Raw genomic sequence first — 20,255 nt, forward strand, 5'->3', positions numbered from 1 at the left:
TTGAACAAGAATGTTCATTGTACAATTTCTCTATTAAAAAGAATTTGATATGCATTTTTTTCATAGAAAAAAATACATTTTTGTGAAAAGTTTTAATAGTTGTTTTTTATTGCAAATTTGCTTCTGTGTTCAATTAAACAATTTACAGAAAACAATTTGTACGCTAAATTTGTTATTTGTGAATAAAACGTAGTCCAGGTTGAAACTTCAATCAAAAAATCTAAAAATCACATGCGAAAGATTTTTTAAAATCAAAATTACTATTTCTTTTCATAGGCTAAGATCAACCTAAATTTTTGAATAAAAAATAGGACTTTTTTCTGGACCAGCAAAGTTTTCAATGTAAAGTTTTTCTAGCCATATATGAAAAATTTTGCTATATAACTCTGAGTAAGAAAAATAATAATAACTTGCATCGCTAATATCTTTAAATGTTATTTATCTTCATAGTAACTGCCACTCATACTTTTGTTTTTTTTATGATAAAAATCCTGGGTTATTTTGTTTTTGGATACAAAGCAAATTTTGGAAGCAATCTTTTTGCATTTTCAATTATGAAAAAATTGCCCATCAGGCAGAGTCTTAGAGTATGAAAGAAACGCTTGTCATACAATTTCATAGTATAAAAAATAGATAATTTGGTAAGTATGGCAAAAATGATTTACAAATTTTTTGTGATAAAAAGTATGTAAAAAAGCTTAATTTGCTACTTTGCTATCTAATTTTGTTTGTAGGTCTTGTTCGAGACTTTTGGTCGCACCAGATTAGCTTAAGCCAGAGGTAGCTTACGCATAGGTACACCGTCTGTTCGTCACGCTATCTTATTTTCGGTCGGATAGATTCGTGCAACTTCTTAGTCTAATACCAATCTTAATCTTATTCTTATATCTCCTAGTCTGGATAGAGCTGGTGTATACTCGTATTTGCGAGTTAGATAACTTTCTGAAGAAGAACAACTGTTTGCTAAATTATATTTATTTTGTTCTGTTGCTGAAACTATGAATAGTTTCAGCTTTACAAATATATGTAAGTGTTAATTAGTATTAGTTGGATCATGATTTGCTAATTAGGAATACTTTATAGAGATAGTTTTATCAATAAAATAATTGGATATAAATAATAGTCTTAAACTGGTTCCACTATAGACACATCTACTCCTGAATGGGAGATCTTATAACCTTACTAAAAGTGAAAAAAATGTTATTTAGAAAACCCATGTCTACTATGATTTACCAGCCAGATATGATACAACCTTCGGTACCACTTCAATCAGAGCCGAATTTGCGGTTCTTGAGGTTCTTATTAGGCCAGACTTTTGCTAACAAGAGTCAGCGTTTCCAGAAGTTGAAAACCAAAACTGCGAAGATTTAGACAGCTGCGACTGAAGATTAGAATTTTGAGAGTTTGTAGAACAAAGAGATATACCCGTAACCTTCGCGATCAATAATTAAGGTCGCTTCGCAATCCGGTTAAAGTATTCCAGTCGCGCGTCAAAAAAATTATATTAAACGTAACAGTTTTTTTATAATGCTTCCAAAATCTAGTTAAAGTGAGTATATTTTTTTCATGCTTTCAAACAATTAACTTTTTGATGTCAATATTTTTGTTCATAGCGATTCCACCATGAACAGACTTTTCATTATTATGATTCATTTTCTCTACATTTAAACACAAAAAAAATATAAATTATGTCTAGAATGTGCGACTTCAACAACAAAATTTGCAGACTGCCATGTCTTTATGTCTTTACCCCCAGACTATCAGGACTATCAGACTGTTGCTACTAATTTCCAGTTTTTTCTAAGTTAAATCATTGTTGGTTTCAGCAATCAATTTTGCCAAAACAATGTCACATGCCTTGCTGAGACGTGTTTTGGGCGAGCATTTTTAAATGGAAACTCTATCTGATGCCGGCCGAGGTGTCAAAAACTTTCCTTGATACGAGCAGGCTTGTAATCTAGTTAAGTGACAAAAAGTTACTATTGCAATGAAGTAGAATTAAAGAAGAACAAGACTGCTTTTATTAGGGCAAAGCCTTGAATGTTCTGATTGATGTTTAATTGTTTTTTATGTTTTCTTTAAAACTTAAATATCGGCAGAACTATGAAACTTGGCTGATAATATCAAATTTTAAGTATTTAAACTGTGTCGGGTACGGAATTATAAAATCCATAAGCTGCCTCAATTCAATTTGGAACGATTTCGTAGTGCTGGTAATTATAAAAAGCCATATGTACAGTGTAAAAGCGGCAGTTTAGACAGCGTTGTGGCCTGTTACTTAGTGACGTGATCACCTAGCTGGAGCGATGCAGATCAAGGATCAATCTTCCAAGGAAACAAAGAGTTTTGCCAAAATTGTCTGAATAAAAAAAATCAACACGAGCGTTATTATTCCTCTCATTCGTCGAAATTCGTAACAATAAGTGATACCTACATATAAAGCACGCTTCATTAAACTGTCCATATACTACAAGCAGGACAAGGAAAATGTCTTCAATACAATTAAGACCAACCCGCAGATTTATTTTCTCCAAGAAAACTGCCTCTACCTTCAATAAAAAAGTCCAACCTTAACTAAAACACTCACAATGAATAAGGTAGCTCGTCATCATTAAACGAAAAATACCAGATTAGCTATATAACCCATCAAGTCAAGCGATAAACACATTACGTCTACAGTTTTTTTTCTAAAGAAAAAATTTTATACAGGTCAAAATTGCTCGTAAAAATCGATAGGGTTAAATAATGAGTTTCAGAGAGTTTCTACTATTCAGACCAATTACGGCCTTTGACCAATCCATTCGCAATTTGAAATTCTTGCATGGTAAAACTGGAAATATTAACTAGTTATTTCAGTCTTTTTTGAGTGTTTTTTTTTCTGAACATTCTTTCGGTCCATATGTAGATTGTCATCTAATATATCTCTTTAACTCAATGTTAGGAGACATTAACGGAATTTGAAACTGGCATTTCACCGACGAAAACTCGTATGTTTTATTGTGAAAGTCGGTCGCCAAAGGTTTCCGAGACTTTGAAGTTGTACCATGTTTATCTTTGGCTTTAGATTTTTAGAAATTCCACCGGATTCTTCGGTATGTTATCTGCAAAGTTTCCATTGACGCTCGAAGAACCGCCTCTACCTTCAGTGATTTTGCAGTTTTTAAATTCCTTGAAATTGATAATTTTGAGGGTAGTCTTGTTCCTTGCTCATGATCTGCTTGGAGCTGTGACTACAGCTGGTCATTGTTCCGACCACTCTCGGAGAACAATAAGGATACATGTAAAACGGTACGTTTTTTTTTTACTTTTTTCTCCGGTCAATTGTGAGCGCGTCAACAAAAATTCGTTCGGAATCAAAGGTGATATCATATTAGAGCGATATTGGACGTGATTGGGATTTTTAATTTTCTTGAATGAAATGTCTCAGTGTCGAGAAGAACTCGTCTGTATTTTTCATTTTTCACGGTAAATAAGATAAGAAATTCGACAATAATTAGATGCTGACCTCCAATTTTTCAAATACTGAATGGTTTTTTGATTTTGAAGTGGAAACTTTCTGTTCTCCTTACACAGCAGCTCGCTATTTTTGGTCTTTTCAGCCCTAGGGCTCGTCTAATGGGTTGTCTCTGCTGCTTGGTTCACTCAATATTGTTACCAGATTCAGATCCCTTGACTTAAAAACAATTTTCCAGTGAGTGGCTTTAAATTTTTCTAAGTTGTATCATTTTTGCTTATCAGTACAAGGACTCCCCACACCAATATTTAGTTCCATTTGCTCAGCTAGAACTTCGATGGGTTCTATTTGGGTTTCCAGCCTTTTGTCTGCTTGTACATTTACTGGCGAGTCCTCGAGCGTGATAACTTCTGTGGCCAATTAATGAGCATATCGTTGAGTTGTTTCCTCTCTATTTTGCGCGTTTTTTTCGATTTAAAACATGATTTCCTAATTTACCGATGATGAAGTGTCCGATTTTAATTATGACAAAGGCTAAGTTGCTCTGACAATTGATTTTCTGTTTCGGAGTAATAACTAGATCGAGTTCACGCTGAAAATTAATGCAATACGTTAGTCGTTTTCTTGCGTGTTTTAGGAATTGCTTTAACGCCTGAAAGTTTTCACGACCTCCGCGATCGAAATGGCAGAAAATAGTTCAAAAATTGACATTGATTAATTGATAAATCTTCCTCAAGACTCGAATATTGACTCGAAAACTGTTATAACGATCCTTACGACCTTTTTGATCACAGAAGAAACCCTTGAAAACAATTCGATTGACAAATAATGGAAAATATTTGATTTAAAAACATCTTTTTTGAACTCGGAGAGCGCATCAATCAACAAGAACGATACTCAAGAAAAACTGTTTGATTTTTTGAAACTTTCAAATCCATATCAACCCCTCCACCTTAAATTTACAGGCCGATATGTGTAATTAATTTAGTGTGAATTTCGTGGAGTTGTATGATTTCCAGGAGCTATTAAAAATGTCCTCTTCTTCTGACGCGCAAGGATTTTGGTCAGAAATTTCCAATTATTTCGAAACTTGTCATATAGTGCTATTTCAATCCGTTTCAAATTGTCATCATTTGGTAGACTATTTCACATGTCAATCATCTGTCATTCTATCGGTTCTATTAAACACCTGCAGGTACCAGCCAACGGTGGTACCATGTCTGTCACCATCGGTGTGACCTCTACTTCTCTTTCTTTTGCTATACTTTGTAAGATTAAGTTAGTTACCTATTGATTTTTGACTCCGGAATTTACAATTGTCGAAGGGACGTTTCACATGGCAGCGCAACCAGCAGGTCCAAGTGGGAGGAAGGAACCATAGGGCATAACCGGATTCTGGCCAATAAAATGCAGTGAGCCGCCCATGCTGTGGGAATTTTGGTATGCACATTTTCAATGGGGGATGGCCGCTAAACACGGAATAAACCCGAAGTTCTTCTATGTCGATGGATCTATCACGGCAACCCAAATAACAGCGTTGCCAGAAGAGGTGGATGTCAAGAACCGATTAACATGCAAGCAAACGTTTATTTCCAATCGATACATGTGCCTGGGGGAGAAGGGACAAGAGGAATTTCATAAGAGACGGCCACACAAGGACCTTGGCGCAACACACTATCCTGGGTAATAGATGGACTGGAGGCGGAATTCAAAAAGGAGCGGAATGAAACTTATGAAACCATGCAGCTATTATCGCGGAAACAACAAATCAATGAGTCACTCGAACACTTTCACTCAGTGCTCAGCGGATTGGCATCAATGTGCATTTCTGGCCCTTTAGAGGATCGGATATTGAGGGACGTTCTCATAGTAAATCTGAACAATCGGGAAGCTCAGAATGAGTTCTGCCGATCATTGAAGACTCCAGAGGAAGTTTACAAAATCGCTTTGTCATACTAACGAGGCAAAAATTTGCTAAATCATACGTTTCTTCAACCACCGGAGAAGGAATCTTGTCGACACCATCGGGAGATGGCATTTAAATCAAGCAGGAACCACTTGGATTTATCCGAGGGGGATATAACAACTCTCGTCCACGAGGAAGGGAATCGTTTTCTGGACGCGGATTTGCAAGAGAAGGAGGATTTAATGAGACGAGCAGAAAGTGTTATAACTGCTACCAGCCGGGCTTTACCCTGGACCACATGAGCAAAGGGCCAGCGAAGAATGTTACCTGTAATCACTGCAGGAAAATTGGACACTATGAGAGAACGTGCAGAGCAAGCAAACAAGTAGCAAAGAAGAGGGGGAATAAACCTGATTCGAGATCAAGACGAGGAACTCCTGTATTATAACAACGCAACGGAGGATGGTTAACTCGAAAACAAAAGTTCGGTTGGCTGGGTGAATCAGCCAGTGATGCCAGCACATTCAGACTCTTGTGATTCAGATAGTTCTGGCAAATACGTGGTAATAACAATCCGATCCAATTCGGCCACGGAGCTCAAAGTGGCGGGAGCGAAATCATCTGTGATAATTAACAGAAGAACCACACGGGCGTGGATTGATAGAGGATCTCCTATCTCAGATTTCACTATGGGCAAAATATGGAGCACCCTGGGTTGGAGAGTTGGAGAATTTAACACCGGAGGATACCGAGTATTACGATTATGGGAGTAATCCGCTTAAACTACTTGGAGTATTGAGTGTGCAACTGGAATCAAAAGGATGGAACACAGCAGATAGAATACGGGCGATAGGAGGCAACAGACCATCGATCATTGGACGAGACTTGATGGACAAGCTGAGGCTTAAATTACTTCAACAACCAACAACCAGAGGGCACGGTAATGTCGGTTGATCAGGATGCGACTGGGGTCCCGGAGACTTTTTAAAGCTCGTGGCAGGAATACTTCAGCAAGCAATTTGCAAATTTTTTTAACAGAGTAGAAAAAATTACAAACTAGAAAGACCGGTTTTTTTGAGAATTTAACCCAGGTGCAACAAAAAGGAGGGCGTGTCCCGATCCTTTTACAAGAGAAAATGGATAAGGAGATCGCAAAATTACTGAAATAGGGTCATATTGAAAAAATGATTGAATACTCGGATGGAAACTCCGTCTCACCAATCGTTATTACAGTCAAAAAGGCTGGGTCAGTTAAGTTAGCACTAAAATCTGGAGAATTGAACAAACAAGTCCAGAAAAACAAATATCAGATGCCAAATATTGAAGTGTTAATGGACGCAGTCGGAAAAACTATAAGCGAACAAAAACTGGGAGAGATAGTTTTTTCAACAATGGATTTGACATACGCGTATGGGAAACTTCCCCTGAATGCGGATATAAGGCTACAATGTAAATTTTTACTTATTGGAAGAAAAACCACCGGTACATACCGTTTCAGAACCGTATTTAACGGCCTTACAACAATGCCGGCGAAATTTCAGCGTTTGATGGATAGCATTCTTTTGGAGTTTCCTCAGGCCCACGCGTTCATCGATGATATAATAGTAGTTATGAAGGGCTCTGATGTTGATCATTTTGAGAAAAATTTACGCAAATTGGATAAGAAAAACACGTCGTTAAAAGTAACAAAAGGTAATTTTGCGCAAAAGAGTTGTGAGTGGCCTGGGCATAAAACTATACCAACGGGCATCAAACTGTTCGTAATACTCAATTCGTTTATGGGTTCCATATACAGCTTACATAAGTATTTGCCAGCGCTTGCTGAAACCTCCGCCCCCTACTTAGTCGAAAAATGAATTTATTTGGACGACTGAATGTCAATCGTCATTTGAAAACTTGAATTAGCAAGTGCTCAACATTGTTGAGCAACGTCATTTCTACGTGCATCGGGATATTCGAATTATTTGTGACGCAAGTCACAATGGATTGGGGGCGGTGTTGGAGCAATTAGGTATCGAAGGGTGGAGACCCATTTCATTTGACTCAAGATGTTTGAATGTTGCGGAAAAGAACTATTCAACAAATGAACTCGAAACGCTAGCGGTGGTTTGGGGTTCAAATTAATTCCAAAACTACATATTGGGCCAATATTTTTACGTAATTACAGATCATAAGGCTTTTATCTTTCGTTCAAACGAAAATAATGAGAAGAACAAGAGTATGTTTAGTCGGCTTACAAGATGGCTAGATCGTTGGATCCTTTTGACTTCGAAGTAGACCAAGAACCTCGGGCAAAAATTGGTTTGGCGGATTGTTTATTTCGTAATCCAAATGGCGCCACGTTGCCGGTCAGCGTATATGATAGCATGCTTACAGTGGCGAAAATTAGATCAATACGTTGCGCTTTGGGATAGGATTAAATGAATTACACCGCGGTACCGGTAATTGCGTCATCTAAAATGCAATTAGGGTTATCATGCTCAAGCAAATTTTTATCGCGCAATTTGCCAGCAGTGGGTGTCGTTTCATGCGAGAACAGAGTAGTCAATCAGTAACGAACACACGGAATAATCAGACGGAAGGAAGATAGAGTTTAAACAGTTCTGAAAACTTAAGAAACTTTATTACATTTTCAATCTTGCTTGGGTTGTTCCGAAATTTTTATTGAAAAATTATCGACCAAATTTGTACAAATTTTTATTGGATAATTGACCTCAACGATGAATTAAAGTTTTTTTGTTCTTTTCAATCAATAAAAAGGAAATAAAAAACAAAAAAAAATTAATAGGATAAAAAAATCTAATTAATTTTAAAAAGTCGGCATAAAAGTCTGAAAAGTATAATTTTTGATAAATTTCTTGTCAAATCCAACTTACTTATATCAGTTTTTTTTAATCCACATTTCGAAAATTGTAAAAGAGAAACTGAAAACTCTTCCTTAGATTTTATCTAATGATGTTATAACGAAAAACATAAAAAAGTTTTTGTTATGTTTTTTCATAATAGTTTTCAAAATATAAATATTAACACAGAAAAAGATAAAGAAAGAGAGAACTGACGATCCATAAACCCCATTAAAATCCCTTTTGGGGTATACTTTTCTCAAAAGAAAGCCATTTATGGATGGGTCCAGCAATTCTGCCGGTTAATCAACCATAGTTACTTTTGGAACTTTACACTCTCTAATTTTTTTTCACTCTCTCTGTAATATGTCTACAGCCTGGTGGGGTTATCCTGGATTTTCAGAAGTAGACTTTAGACTTTAGAGAGTGTATGAGCCATTATAAAGCGTTATATATAATAAAATCACACTTCTATAACAGATTTCACGTTTAATAATACTCATTTTCAGTTAAAAATGGTTAAAAAATTCAAAATACGTTTTTTTCTCGATTTTTCAACATGGGTTACAACCCTGTCCAATACATCACGACAAATTGCTTGGACCAGGTTTCATTGGATTTGGAGAGAAAAAGTTTTTTTTTGTATTTTTTTTCACGACAGTAAAATGTAATGAAAATGAAACATTTCAAATTTTTGACCCGACATTACAGTGGGGCAAGCGTTTCAGAGGTTCCTAATGAATAGGAATGCCGGGTAGTTATTGCCTACTGCACCAAACGGCCCTGCATCAAACTTTTGATGACCTAAATGTGAAATTTGTCTTAGAACACTAATTTATTTAAGAAATGATCAAAATTCTAAACTAACATTTATCATTTTTGTCAGGTATGCTTACATGTCTTCCTTGCTTGACTTGATTGGTGGGTTACCATTTATGTTGAAACAAAAAAATTGACAAGAAAATTCCAATGTATTTTCAAAATTTAGTCAAGTTGACTAAACAGGGAAGTTGATAATAGCAGTGGGTGTTAACTTTCACACACTTTAGAAAAAAGAAATAACATTCCCGGATTGATCCCTGCATGGAATTGTCAGCTACTCTAACCACAAGTATTTATACTATTAAATACAGTTGACTCATTTACCCAAAATCGAATCGACATTCATTTCATTAAACCATATAAAGCCCAAAACTGCAACCGCTTCAAGGCCACTGTTAATGCTTCACCCTCGTAATTGAGTCTAATACGGTCTTGACCGAAATTTGGTTTTCGAAAAACTTTTCACTTCTCGCTTTTGCTTTGTCAAAATCAGCTTTGGTAAATTTTTTGTAAAGAATTCTTCTTTCCTCAACTCTCAATCTTGAACCAACAATGCCTAACTCAAGTGGAAAACAGACACCAGTCATTTGTTCGACCTGCTCGAAAGTCTTTAGTTCACCAAGGAACTTGAGACGACATGAACAAAATATGTATAAGATATTCGCAGCCCCACCGCCACCATCTAAATGTGACGAATGTCGAAAATCCTTCAGCTCGCTGGCGGAAGTTAGGGAGCATGTCGAGCTAGCTCACAAAGTGTCAACTGATAGTCTTTGTATCTACTGTCATACAATCTTCCCCTCGTTTGTGAAGTTCCGGCAACATATGTCGAAAAACCATCAACTACCCATTTGGACTCCCGGGTATGAGGTGGGAACATCAACTGCTCCAACTGAATCTGCGTTTAGGGGAAATTTTAGACGATATGAGTTGAGCGATGGGGAGGATGAATTGGATCTGATGAATGTAATCATGCAAAACAAAGAGGAGATTGATGCGTTGATAGACAAAAGAGTGCAGGAAGGACATTGTAAATTTCAACTGCATGTGGACGTGAGTAAGATAAAGTTCTCGAACGATATAAACGAAACTGGTGACGGGGAATTACGCCACGAGAAGACAACGTTATATCTGAATTCTAGGATGATCAATGTCGTCTTCAATGGAATCGAGAAAGAGACATATTTGGAATCAACACATATTTGCCAACAACAAGTTCGCTTCTCACGGTAGCGGTTGGATTGCGGAGCGCATCAAAAAGCTGGCTGTAGTTTTTGCACTATTTTCTCCGATCCATGCTGGCTCATACATTGACCTTCTCAATTCATTAAAACCGGTGAAACAGAGTTTCACCAGCATCAAAACGAGAAACGATCAGAAGTGCTTTCTATACTGCTTTGTGGCCGCGTACCATGATCGATGTTCGGATTCCACAACTGTTCTTTACCCTGCTGCCCAAAGCTACCAACATCAAAACAAACTGAAGAATTTCAAGCTCTCCCAAGAATCTGTTGTGAAAATTGAAGGCTGGTACGAGATGACAATGGGACTACACGATATTGACCTACTTGAACAACTTAACAATTGTCAAGTCAATGTATTCGGTAAGCATTGATTTTTTGACAAAACATTTGTTTAATCATCTATAACACATTACGTTCATCCAGAAACACGAGCACTTAATTGTTTGTTTTCTTTAGGTACAAAGAAGGTGAATTGCTACCTTTGAGAGTGTCTAGCAAAGTGATCTATGTGTTGACATACTGCTACTCAGCAACGGACAAACTCATCACTATGTGCTGATCACTGATTTGATGAGGGTGGTGGAATATGTGCGTGGAAAACTACACCTAGACCGAAATCAAAATTGCCGCAAATGCTTCCATACATGTTCATTCATCGATACACTACAAAGACACCATAAACCTTCTACCAAGAGGAGGGAGTGGTAATCACTATGCCTAAACCGGGAAAGGACACTCATCGTTTCAAAAGTTTAACTGCCCGCAGGCATGTACCGAGAGTTATTTACTTTGTCCTCGAATCGCTACTACTATCCAGTATACGGATTGCAACCCGAACCCGAAAAATCTAGCACCCAAACACTACAGATTCATCAACCAACCGGTTACGCTCTGGTCGTTGTTGAATTTGAATTTGGGAAGCGCAAACTTCTAAAGTTTGAACTGAAGAGAGGAGAAAATGTTTTGGAGGAATTGATCGCCTCGCTCGAATCGTTGGCGAAACAAATATACCTCGAAAAACGAAAGTATTACACGTTCACTGGCACACCAACTTGCACGCGTGAAGAAGCGCACACTTGTTGGATATGTGAAACAGAATTTGCCTTAATGATCAAGTTTTACTTGATCAATGTCATTATACCAACAAGTTCTTGGGGTGGGTGCATAACGAATGCAACATCAATCGAAAAACGGCGAACTATATTCCCGTAATAGCGCATAACTTGTCAAACAATGATCTGCATTTTTTTATATAAGCGCTCTCAAACAGTAACTCCGAAAACACTTACTCAATGATCCCGTCCATTGAGGAGAACTATGTATCACTCAGTATGTCGGTCTATATCAAATCATACACCAATAAAAACGGAAAGCTGAAAAAGTGTATGAAAATCTACGTTTAATAGACTCCTATAAATTCATATGCTGTCCCCCTTTCAAAACTTGTCGAAAACTTACCGGAAAAAAATTTTTCCTATGGAAAATTACTTTGAAGAACTTTGTTACTCAGTAGAACAGATAACCTTGTTAAAACAAAAAGGTTTCTACCCGTATACATACTTAAGTAGTTTTGAAAAATTTCGAGAAACTCGACTGCCACATAGAAAAATGTGGAGCAACATTCTACAAGGAGGGGAAATAAGTGTTTCGAAAAATCAGTACAACCATGCCATTTAAGTTTTCGCCGAAATGAAATGCGCATCACTAGGCGAGTATCATGATGCATACCTAGCATCGGACGTACTACTACTCGCTTCAGTATTCGAATCCTTTCGTTAAGTTTGTTACGAAACGTACGGATTAGATTGTGCATGCTACTTCACGGCTAGTAACTTCTCGGTTGGTGCAATCTTAAAAGTCTGCAATGCAGGACTCAAGTTACTTACTGAAAGGGTGCATTTGAACATAGTTCAAAAAATGATTCGGGTAGGTATATCATCGATATGTGCACGCCGTTTTTTTTAAAGCCAGCAACAAATACCTCGAAGACTACAACCCTGAAGAGCCCTATAACTACCTATTGAATATAGACGCTAACAATTTATACGGGCGTTTTATGAAACACTGACCCCTTCCGATCAAAGATTTCTCAATAGTTGAGGAAAGTCTCGAATATATTTTGCAAGCCGACGATAACTCTGAGTGGGGATACATTTTGGAAGTTGATCTCAGTATACTTGAAGAGCTTCAAGACTACTTCGCAGACTACCCGCTAGCCCCCTCACGTGAAGTTATTGGCATGGGTAAAGTAAGTAACGAACAAAAACAGATGTTAGGGGAAATGGTGGTCACACCGCTACCAAAGGTACCAAAACTGGTCAAACATTAGATCCAAAGGAAGGGTACGTTCTGCACTACCTTACATTAAAACTCTACATAGAACTAGGCTTAAAAGTTACAAAATTGATTAAGGTCTTAAACTTTCGTCAAGGTAGATGGAAGGAGCCCTTTGTGGACTTAAACACTCGATTGAGAATGTCAGCGCGCAACAAATTTGGAGAGAACTTTTACTAGCTCATCGTAAATTCCGCATTCGGAAAAACTATGGAATCAAAACTAGGACGCAAAAAACTAGAAATTAATAGGAACGAAAGATAATTGCTTCAAAAAACAGCTTTGAGCACGATGAAAAGCTTCCAGATAATCGACGAGGAAGTTGCTACTGTTTGTTTTGCTGTAACGAGTATTTCGTAGGACAAACCCATGATGATTGGTGCAAGTATTTTGGATTTGTCGAAAAGATTCATGTTTTACTTTCATTATCGACAAATGAAAGCAACATGACCCTTGAACTGCTATACAGTGACACAGATTCGTTTACTTATGCGATAAATACCGAAGACGTATACGCAGATCTGCAAAAACTGAGCGATAGTTTTGATTTTTCCAACTACCCAAGCGATCACTTCTTATTAAGCAATGTGAATGAGAAGGTTATATTGAAGGTTATATTAAGAATTTCGAGAAACTCGTCTGCCACATAGAAAAATGTGGAGCAACATTCTACAGGGAGGGGAAATAAGTGTTTCGAAAAATCAGTACAACCATGCCATTTAAGTTTTCGCCGAAATGAAATGCGCATCACTAGGCGAGTATCATGATGCATACCTAGCATCGGACGTACTACTACTCGCTTCAGTATTCGAATCCTTTCGTTAAGTTTGTTACGAAACGTACGGATTAGATTGTGCATGCTACTTCACGGCTAGTAACTTCTCGGTTGGTGCAATCTTAAAAGTCTGCAATGCAGGACTCAAGTTACTTACTGAAAGGGTGCATTTGAACATAGTTCAAAAAATGATTCGGGTAGGGATGTCATCGATATGTGCACGCCGTTTTTTTTAAAGCCAGCAACAAATACCTCGAAGATTACAACCCTGAAGAGCCCTATAACTACCTATTGAATATAGACGCTAACAATTTATACGGGCGTTTTATGAAACACTGACCCCTTCCGATCAAAGATTTCTCAATAGTTGAGGATAGTCTCGAATATATTTTGCAAGCCGACGATAACTCTGAGTGGGGATACATTTTGGAAGTTGATCTCAGTATACCTGAAGAGCTTCAAGACTACTTTGCAGACTACCCGCTAGCCCCCTCACGTGAAGTTATTGGCATGGGTAAAGTAAGTAACGAACAAAAACAGATGTTAGGGGAAATGGTGGTCACACCGCTACCAAAGGTACCAAAACTGGTCAAACATTAGATCCAAAGGAAGGGTACATTCTGCACTACCTTACATTAAAACTCTACATAGAACTAGGCTTAAAAGTTACAAATTTGATTAAGGTCTTAAACTTTCGTCAAGGTAGATGGATGGAGCCCTTTGTGTACTTAAACACTCGATTGAGAATGTCAGCGCGCAACAAATTTGGAGAGAACTTTTACAAGCTCATCGTAAATTCCGCATTCGGAAAAACTATGGAATCAAAACTAGGACGCAAAAAACTAGAAATTAATAGGAACGAAAGATAATTGCTTCAAAAAACAGCTTTGAGCACGATGAAAAGCTTCCAGATAATCGACGAGGAAGTTGCTACTGTTTGTTTTGCTGTAACGAGTATTTCGTAGGACAAACCCATGATGATTGGTGCAAGTATTTTGGATTTGTCGAAAAGATTCATGTTTTACTTTCATTATCGACAAATGAAAGCAACATGACCCTTGAACTGCTATACAGTGACACAGATTCGTTTACTTATGCGATAAATACCGAAGACGTATACGCAGATCTGCAAAAACTGAGCGATAGTTTTGATTTTTCCAATACCCAAGCGATCACTTCTTGTTAAGCAATGTGAATGAGAAGGTTATATTGAAGGTTATATTAAAAATTTCGAAAAACTCGACTGCCACATAGAAAAATGTGGAGCAACATTCTACAGGGAGGGGAAATAAGTGTTTCGAAAAATCAGTACAACCATGCCATTTAAGTTTTCGCCGAAATGAAATGCGCATCACTAGGCGAGTATCATGATGCATACCTAGCATCGGACGTACTACTACTCGCTTCAGTATTCGAATCCTTTCGTTAAGTTTGTTACGAAACGTACGGATTAGATTGTGCATGCTACTTCACGGCTAGTAACTTCTCGGTTGGTGCAATCTTAAAAGTCTGCAATGCAGGACTCAAGTTACTTACTGAAAGGGTGCATTTGAACATAGTTCAAAAAATGATTCGGGTAGGTATATCATCGATATGTGCACGCCATTTTTTTTAAAGCCAGCAACAAATACCTCGAAGACTACAACCCTGAAGAGCCCTATAACTACCTATTGAATATAGACGCTAACAATTTATACGGGCGTTTTATGAAACACTGACCCCTTCCGATCAAAGATTTTTCAATAGTTGAGGAAAGTCTCGAATATATTTTGCAAGCCGACGATAACTCTGAGTGGGGATACATTTTGGAAGTTGATCTCAGTATACCTGAAGAGCTTCAAGACTACTTTGCAGACTACCCGCTAGCCCCCTCACGTGAAGTTATTGGCATGGGTAAAGTAAGTAACGAACAAAAACAGATGTTAGGGGAAATGGTGGTCACACCGCTACCAAAGGTACCAAAACTGGTCAAACATTAGATCCAAAGGAAGGGTACGTTCTGCACTACCTTACATTAAAACTCTACATAGAACTAGGCTTAAAAGTTTAAAATTTAAAATTTTTAAAACAAATACTCACCACAAACGCACTTTTGTAATTTTGACGTGAACAAATTTAAAATTTTGAAATGATTTTTTGATAATGACACGATTTGGAATTTTTATGATTTGAAATGAATTAACATATTTAAACTTTTTTGAATTGAAAAAAATGGAATGCTATTATATATTGAGTCTTTAAAATATTCAGATTTGGGAACCGTTTCTGAATACCTGAAGAGCTACAATTAACACTGGAACTGGGCTTGCAAACGTTTATGGGCTTACAAAGCTAAAAGATGTTTATGGGCTACTCTGTTCTTCATTTAGATTCAACTAGCAAGAGGAGTGCAAAAGGAGTGGTGCACTACTCCCAGCAGCAACTTACACATCAGAGGTTCAGGGAAACATTACTGAGTGGAAAAACCCTTCGTATACAGAACTACTCAATACAATCGAAAGCCCATACCAACATAATCATAGCGCACAACCAAAGTGTCTTTTCACCCTTCGACAGAAAAAGGTTCTTACTATTCGATGGGATAGCTACATTGCCCTTTGGACACATATCTACCGAAGAAAATGTGTTATTCCAGGCCATTGCGGAAGAAAGCGAGTGGGCAAACTCACAGTTGACAAACACCTCGACTTATAGCAGCAAAACAGCGAAAGCTGGCAATCACCTGAATTCAAGAGGAAGAGCTTCAAGAAGAAAGCGCAGCTAGCATTTCAAGAGACCCTCCGCCTATCAATAACCCATTCATTCTAACAGAAGCGTCTGTTAATTCTAGTCAGAAAAAAGGAGAAAACTTGATAAAACTGATCAATAAAATCTTTTAATTTAAAAATGTCGGCTAAATTACTTGCTGGAATTACGGCTGTAAATTTGTAAATATAAAACATTCAGCAAACATTGTTTTAAGTTAAATAGACTGGCGCAAAAGAGACTGGTAATTGCAACTTACCCTTGAAGCAGGAGCGAAGGGTTGCGTATTTAGTTTCCCTAAGTAAGCTAATAGTAAGGCTAAAAGAATCAAAACGGTATAAGTCGAAAATAAGGGAGAGTTGGAAATAAGTTTGAAAATAAAATAAGAAAAAGATCCGAACAATAATTACCAAAAATTTTACCGAAGTTTTTTTAAAGGAAATACGAATGGTACTTTATGTAAACTCATATTTATATGAACGAAAAGGATGAGCTTGTAGATAAAAATAAGCGAGAAAACCGCAGCCGGATATACCCATACTTATTAAGTGGTGGGAAAGTTTGGAAGGGAATAAATTTAACCACCGCGCGAGAATAAATAACAAAGTATTTTGTCTGTCGGGTGTTCTAAGAGAGAGGTCTTTTTATTTCGGGCAGGGTCCTTTGGGTCTTTAAAAAAACGATCCTACTTTTGGTAGGACCCCAATGACCCCCCGTCGAAAAGAACCCCCCCCCCCCTTAGGACACACGGCGGATTACAATACTACGGCGGATTACAATTCTACTTATTTATAGCGTAAAACTAGCAGTTTATCGAGAATCGTTGCCTTGTAGTATAGTTATTTGATCATCCAGCTGAACATATGCAAAAAGGGATATCAATCTCTCGAGGAAGCACAGAGGTTTGCGAAAATTGTCTGAATAAAAAAAGATCTCGAGCATTAATATTCCTCAGTTTCTTTGAAAGTCAGAATAAATCGCGATACCTACAAGTGTAGCATGCTTTAACAAATTTTCCACATGCTACTAGCTGGACAAGGAAAATGTTTTCAATACAATTAGGACCAACCCGCAGATTTTTTTTCGTCTCCATGAAAACTGCCTCCAACTTCATTGAAAAAATTCCAACCTTAATTAACACTATCCCAATAAATAAGGTAGCTCGTCATCAATAAATAAAAAAAGCCAGATTAGGTATATAACCCATCAAGTCAAGTTGTAAACACATTACGTCTACAGTTTTTTAAAGAAACAGTTTTATAAAAAACACAATTGCTCATAAATATTGATAAGGTTAACTAATGAGTTTTAGAGAGGTTCTACTATTCAGATCCGGTCTTCGACCATTCCATTCGCGATTTGAAATTTTTGCATGGTCAAAATTGAAATATTAACTAGAGTTATTTTAATCTTTTTTTTGAGTGTTTTCTTTATTTTCTGAGCATTCACTCGATCCATATGTAGGTTGTCATCTACTATATCTCTTTAACTCAATGTTAGAAGACATTGACCAAATTTGAGATCGGTTTTTCACTGACGAAAACTGGTACTTTTTTTGCGAAAGTCGGTAGCCAAAGGTCTTGAGACTTTGAAGTTGTACCATCTTTATCTTTATCTGTGAAGTTGTACCTATCTTTATCTGCGAAGATTTCATTGACGCTCAATGAACCGCCTCTACCTTCAGTGATTTTGCACTTTTTGAATTCCTTGAAGTTGATAATTTTGAAGGTAGCCTTGTTCCTTGCTGATGATCTACTTGGAGCTGTGACTACAGCTGGTTTTTGTTCCGACCACTATCGGGGAACAATAAGGATATATGTATAACGGTACGTTTTTTTTAAAACTTCTTTCTCCAGTCAATTTTGAGCGCGTCGACACAAATTTGTAAGGGTTCAAAGTTGGTATGATATTATAGCGACATTGGGTGTGATTGGGATATTCAGTGTTTTTGAATAAGATGTCTCAGTGTCGAGAAGAGTTCGTCTGCATTTTTTGTTTTTCAGGTTAAATAAGATAAGAAATTGGACAAGAATTAGATGCTGACCTCCAGCTTTTCAAAACTTAATGATTTGTGATTTTTCTTGAAGTGGGAAAACTCTGTTCCCCTTACACAGCAGCTGGCTATTTTTGATCTTTTTAGCCTATTGAACATCTTGCCTTTTATGAAAAAATGGTTATCATACAGTTTTCATATATGGAAATTATATGATAACTATTTTTTTTAGCTTCATATTTAATTTTCGTTTGGGATGAGCGATGTCCTTTAAATTGAGCAAAAGCACTCTTAAATAATTTAAATTTGTTATAAACAAGTTTGAACAATTTCTGAAAATCTTGCCTTTCTTGAAAAAATGGTTATCATACAGTTTTCATTATGCAAATTGTATGATAACCAATTTTTTTTCAAAAAAAAGTAAACGTAGTTATTTTTCATCACCAGACTGCTGCATATGGCTCAAATAGCCGGACAAACTAGATTGAATCTTTTTTCAATGGTTTTTAGAAAATGTATGAAAATTATTTGATATGCATTTTTCCAAACATTTGATGCAGGCAACTATATGATAAGTTTTTTCGGTGTAGGGAAATGTAAGGTAAGCATTTTTGGTTTATGGAGGTCAACCCGAGGTGACATCGCCTTTCCAGGCCTTTTTGTTGCTTTTAATCTGTTTTCTATAAGACCGCTCAAAAACCGCTTAAAAACCGCTCAAATCTTGCTTGAGAAACCGTTCAAAAATCACCGCAAGAAATAAGCGGCTTTTGAGCGGTTTTTTAAGCAAGATTTGAGCAGTTTGAGCGGTTTATCTAAAAGAAACCGCTCAAATTGCCCAAACCGCTCAAATCTTGCTGAAAAACCGCTCAAACCGCTCATATCTTGAGCGGTTTTTGAGCGGGGTCTCGACCCGGGTACCATTTCAGATCCCTTGACTTGAAAACGATTTTCCAGTGAGTGGCTTCACATTTTCCTCAGTTGTATCATTTTTGTTTATCAGTACAAAGACTCCCCACACCAATATTTAGTTCCAATTGCTCAGCTAGTACTTCGACTTCTATTTGGGTTTTCAGCCTTTTGTCGGCTTGTACATTTACTGGCGAGTCCTCGAGCGTGATCACTTCTGTGGCCAATAAATGAGCATATCGTTAAGTTGTTTTCTCTCTATTTTGCTCGTTTTTTTTTCGATTTAAAACATGATTTCTTAATTTACCGATGATGAAGTGTCCGATTTTAATTATGACAAAGGCTAACTTGCTCTGACAATTGATTTTCTGTTTCGGAGTAATAGCTAGATCGAGTTCACGCTGAAAATTAACGCATTAACTTAGTCGTTTTCTTGTGTGTTTTAGGAATTGCTTTAACGCCTGAAAATTTTCACGACCTCCACGATCGAAATGGCAGAAAATAGTTCAAAAATTGACATTGATTCATTGAAAAATCTTCCTCAAGACTTGAATATTGACTCAAAAACTGTTATAACGATCCTTACGACCTTTTTGATTAAAAAAGAAACCCTTGAGAATGTTTCGATTGACAAAAAAAGGAAAATGTTTGAATTAAAAACATCTTTTTTGAACTCGGAGAGCGCATCAATCAACAAGAACGATACTCAAGAAAAATTGTTTGCTTTTTTGAAACTTCCAAATGCATATTAACCCCTCCACCTTAAATTTACAGGCCAATTTGTCTAAATAGTTTAGTGTGAACTTCGTGGAGTTGTATGTTTTCCAGGAGCTATTAAAAATGTCTTCTTCTGACGCGCAGGGATTTTGTTCAGATAATTCCAATTATTTCAAAATTTTTCATATAGTGCTATATTTCAATCCATTTCAAATTGATATCATTTGTTAGAATATTTCAAATGTCAATCATCTCTGCTATTAAACACCTGCAGGTACCAACCAACGGCGTGTCTGTCACCTTCGGTGTGACCTCTACTTCTCTTTCTTTTGCTATATTTGTAAGATGAAGTTAGTTACCGATTGATTTTTGATTCTGGAATTTACTATTGTCGAAGGGACTTTTCACATGGCGCAACCAGCAGGTCCAAGTGGGAGGAAGAAACCATAGGGCATAACCGGATTCTTGCCAATAAAATGCAGTGAGCCGCACATGCTGTGTGAGTTTTGGTATGCA

The sequence above is a fragment of the Symsagittifera roscoffensis genome, chromosome 5, assembly GCF_963678635.1.
Source record: "Symsagittifera roscoffensis chromosome 5, txSymRosc1.1, whole genome shotgun sequence".
Lineage (NCBI taxonomy): Eukaryota > Metazoa > Xenacoelomorpha > Acoela > Convolutidae > Symsagittifera > Symsagittifera roscoffensis.